A 5,239-nucleotide genomic window follows, 5' to 3' on the forward strand; every position below is an offset into this window, starting at 1 on the left:
TGTGATGAGCTTCTTTCAGTTTCTGTCTACCAAATCACTCACAAGGATTTGGTCAGCTTGAGCCTATAGTAGAACACTTGCCCAAAGTGTCATGCAGTGGGACTCCCAGAACTATATGGTTGGGAAGCAAGTTTCTTACCACACAGCCACACTTGTATGTATGTATATATATATATATATATATATATACATACTCATACACACATACACATATATGTAGGTGTGTACATGTGTGTGTGAGCCCACTGTATCATTGTTATTACAGCAATTATTATTTGGGCAATAGATTGGCTTAATCACTAGCAAATTTCAAAACATACTTTGTAGTATGTCTTTCAGCTCTTTACATTCTAAGTTGAAATCCTGCTGAAGTCAACTTTGCCTTTCACCTTATTGTTTCAATATAGTACCAGTTAAATACTGGGGTTGATTATTCAATTAACCCTTCAAAATTGCTGCCCTTGTGCCTAAATTATAGGCTAATGGCATGAGGGAAAATGTCTTGCAACATTTGTTTCAACTCTTCAGATTCTGTGTTGAAATCCTATTGAAAACAACTTTGTCTTTCATCCCTTCAAAGTCAATAATATCAAGTAACAATAAAGTACTGGATATAATGTTATCAACTAACACATCATCATTTAACAGCTCTCATCCATGGGTTGGATGGTTTGACAGAGTTGACAACCCTGTGGATTGCACCAAACTCCTTACACCAAACTCCAATGTTTATTTTGGCATGGTCTTAATGCCAACCACTTCACAGGCCAATAAAATAAATACCAGCTGTATATTGGGGATCAATGTAATTGACTTACTCTCTTCCTTCAAAATTTCTGACCTTGTGTCAAAATCAGAAAGAATTATTATTATTACTATTATGCAATGAGAAGAGCGCAATACAATTTATAATAAATAGAGATGGATTCTGTTTATTGAATATTTTGACAGCATATCTGTTTTCCTTGAGTTCAAAATGAAAAATGAACCTGAGGAGGACAGACATACTGTTGAAATATTGTTCAATGCAATAAACACAGCCAACCTCTATTTATTATAACAACCTCTATTTATTATGCATCATATAACACTCTTCTTATTGTGTATTTACTTTCATGGAGAGTTATGTCAGTCTTCAAATAATCCTTCTCTTCCTCATCATCATCATCATCATTATTATTATTATTATTATTATTATTATTATTATTATTATTATTATTATTATTTTTTATTTTTTAAAATTTTTATTAAGGCGGCAATCTGGCAGAATCATTAGCACGTTGGGCGAAATGCTTAGCAGTATTTCGTCTGCCATTAGGTTTTGAGTTCAAATTCCGCTGAGGTTGACCTTGCCTTTCATCCTTTTGGGGTCAATAAAATTAGTAACAGTTACATACTGGGGTTGATGTAATCGACTTAATCCCTCCCCTCCAAATTTGAGGCCTTGTGCTTCCAGTAGAAAGGATTATTATTATTATCATCTTCAACAGTGTTGTGTTACTGAAGACTGGGTTTCAGGATTTGCTTAAGAAACATTCTCTCAATATGCCTTTCCTTTAATTGTAATTATTAGCAACAGAAACAGTATTAATACCGAGTGGTAATATCTATCCTCACTTAAACATGGATGTTCTATTAGAACAAACTATACTGCAGTAGTTACCATGAGAGAAACCCTCATATTGGTTTTTGGTGCAAATTGCACTCTTATTGATATGACTAGCAGGAAGATAAATCCCTGTCACATCCAGCACTGAAACAACCAGATCATGTGAGTTGGACCTTCTTTGGTCTTGTCAACTATGGTTAGGTATCATAGGATGAGATCACTTTTACATACAAGCAGCATCAGCTGTCTCTACTGTGTAACATATATATATATATATATATATATATATATATATACACACATAAACATGCACATATGATGAGTGTGTGTATGTAAATGTGTGTGTGTGCATTGATGACAAATTGATTCATTCCCACAATACTTAAAGCTTCATGGGTGTGGAAAGTAGCTACGTCCTCATATATACAGAGTCAGAGTGAAGAAAACTAAATAGAAATATTAAAATAGCTTCTAGGTGAGAATATTTGGTCTTCTGTAGTTTAATTCAGGTCACATGATTAATTTGGCTGAACAACATAGAAAACACTGCAAACACAAAATGCACAAAGTGTGATCTTTCAAAAAGCTTAGGAGCACCAGTAGCTTCAAAGAAGATTTGATTCAAATCACAGTGATTCATCCAACCCATGCTGGCACAGAAAGTGGAAGTAAAATGTAGATAGTAAGACCTTGTAAAAGAGCTACTGGGTTCTGTACTTCATCCTCTGATTACATCATAGAAAAGATGTATAAAGCAATTTATGAATGAATGTGTGCATGTGAGTGTTATATGTACACAGACACACACACACACACACACACACATGCATATATATATCTATATATATATATATATATATATATATATATATATATATATATATATATGTATGTATAAATTTACATATACATTTGCACAAAGGCTAAAAATATTATTTACTAATACAAAACAATGAATTGTAAAGAAGGTTAACAAAAATTATTTTAAAAGAAATATATAGAAAAGTTATTTCCAATCCTTATTTCTAATGTTTCAAGTGCATAAAGTTTAAGAGTAAGACATGATTTAAATATCAGATAACAATGTTATTGAAAGAAGTGCAATTTAGAATTGAAAAAAACAAAACAAAACATAAAAATGTAAAGTAGATAATGAAATATTTTTCTTGATCCATAGATTCTGTTCTAAATTAGAAAGTTTTATAAAAAAAAAAACCCCAAAAAAAACCCCCCAAAACACTCTAGTAACTAAATGGGGAAAATATTCCGTTATTCAAGGAAACATGTTCTTACAAATTTATTTTTGAAAAAAGATATAATTCTAAAGAAATATCTTCAACTAATCACGAAAGAGAAAATATCACTTAGTTCCGTTGCAGAATTTCTTGTATGCCCACCCATCTTCCACCATCACTTTCACATTTAAAAAAAAAATTTATAATGTTTTGTTCTGCAATCTATTTTATTCTTTCAAAGATCTTGTCATAGGCAGCTGTCTTAAGAGGACTCTGACTGTAATTGAAAATTTCTATCAGAAAGCAACTTTATTTTGTTAGACGTTGGTAAGTTTGGAATTAAAATAACTTCTATAGAATTATTTCACATAGCGACTGCACCTATGTTTCATTTAACTTGGCCGTTGCCAGTACCGCCTGACTGGCCTTGTAGGGTTTTTGAGCGAGATCGTTGCCAGTGCCCCTGGACTGGCTCTTGTGCGGGTGGCACATAAAAGACACCATTTCGAGCGTGGCCGTTTTCGTGCGGGTGACACGTAAAAGCACCCACTACACTCTCTGAGTGGTTGGCGTTAGGAAGGGCATCCAGCTGAAGAAACTCTGCCAAATTGGATTGGAGCCTGGTGCTGCCATCCGGTTTCACCAGTCCTCAGTCAAATCGTCCAACCCATGCTAGCATGGAAAGCGGACTTTAAACGATGATGATGATGATGATGAAATATTCTAATATATGCTGAGCAATTTTATTGCTTTTTTCATTTAAGTTTATAAAGATGTATATATGTATGTATTTGTATATAAAAGAACAGGACCCTAATTACACAAAAATTAATTATTTCATCTCATATTTCTTTAATGCTAACCCTCCTGATACTGTCCCTGTTTTTATGATACAAAATTCTTGTTTTAAAGTGATCTGAATTAAATCCTTGCACCAGAATTTAATATTAATTTGTTTCAAACTTGAGCTTAATAATGAGAAAGTTATTTTACTAAATTCTCCATTATTTTCAAAATTAATTGAAACAAAATGATTAATGGAACTGTAAAATATTATGAAAGAATCTTGACATTGAAAATGTTAGTTTTCAAAAGATACTTAAACTCCCCTTACTGGTATACATGGCAGTAGATTCAAAATCATTACAGTGAGAATGAGTTTTGGAAATAACTCTGAATTTATTATTATGTAACAAGAAGTAGTTAGATTTTAACAAAAAGATATCTTGTATGAAAATAGAATAGATATTTGGTTTTAAGACAGATATCTTTAAGATAACTACATGTCTGTATTCAAACAGTACAAGATTTGGTTAAAATTTAATAAACAACTTTGGTCAAAACAAGCTGAGAATTTGTTTTTGATACTCTGCTCTATAAAGTAGGCTGCTTACCCTCTTATCATATTTCTGTTGAAATACACTGCTTTTCTTTTACCTTAGTTTAAAATTGATGAAAAATCTAACAAAATAACTTTGTCTTTACGAACCAGGTATTTGGAATAAAAATTACTATGACATTTTTGTTGGAAGGTTTTAATTTAGATCACTTTAAAATAGAAAGTTTGTACCATAGAATCAGGAGAGATTCCAGGTGGGATGGTTTCAAAAGAGTTTTCTATGTATGGCCTATTTTTGAGATCAGGTTTTAGAAAAATCAGTGAGTTCTTACTGTTAAGCATAGCCTTTTTGTTTTGTTTTTCGCTACTTTGCAATTTATTTGATTTAATCAAATGGAATTAAATAGCTTCTTTAAGATCATTCTGCATAGTCACTACACCTATGTTTCATTCAATGTGCTTAAATGTTCCAATACTATTTTTTGTTCTAAGAACTTTTATATGTTTTTATTTTTCATTCAGGTTTATATAAAGATATGTGACAAAAACAGGATTCTAATAACACAAAAACTACTTATTTCAACTTTTATTTTCCCTTATACTACAAATTCATTCACTTTTATAATGCAGATGATTTTAAGATCTGTGCTCAAACTGCATAAACTTTGGGTACAATTCATGAGACATTTTTGGTTAACACAAGCTAAGAAAATTTTTTATATCTTAACAGTTTAGAATAGACATTTTTATGTCATTTGAGGAAGTTATAACATATAAATGTCATATTTTAGAGACCAAGTCTTGCATTTTGGTGTGCTCTTTCAGGCTGTCACAGTGTTTTTCTTTTTGTTTTTGTTGTATGTTATTACATTTGATTTAACCATTTGTTGCAGAGCATGTTTTACACAAATGCTGTAACCCATTTGAGTTCCATGTCGCTAGCTGAAAAGAAGTTCAGTGTGCAGATGGCATAATTCTATTGTTTAATCATTATTGAAGCTCTGGCTATCATGTTTATATATATATATATATATATATATATATATATATATATAT

General features: G+C 31.5%; 1 protein-coding gene across 9 annotated transcripts in view; it reads right to left on the reverse strand.

Moving 5' to 3' along the window:
• The window catches only part of LOC106881484 (nesprin-1), an 811,219-nt gene that overhangs the window by 21,243 nt on the left and 784,737 nt on the right, over window positions 1-5,239 (reverse strand). The gene's annotated exons all lie outside the window — the stretch shown is intronic.

This window comes from Octopus bimaculoides, chromosome 4 (genome assembly GCF_001194135.2).
Source record: "Octopus bimaculoides isolate UCB-OBI-ISO-001 chromosome 4, ASM119413v2, whole genome shotgun sequence".
NCBI classification, from domain to species: domain Eukaryota; kingdom Metazoa; phylum Mollusca; class Cephalopoda; order Octopoda; family Octopodidae; genus Octopus; species Octopus bimaculoides.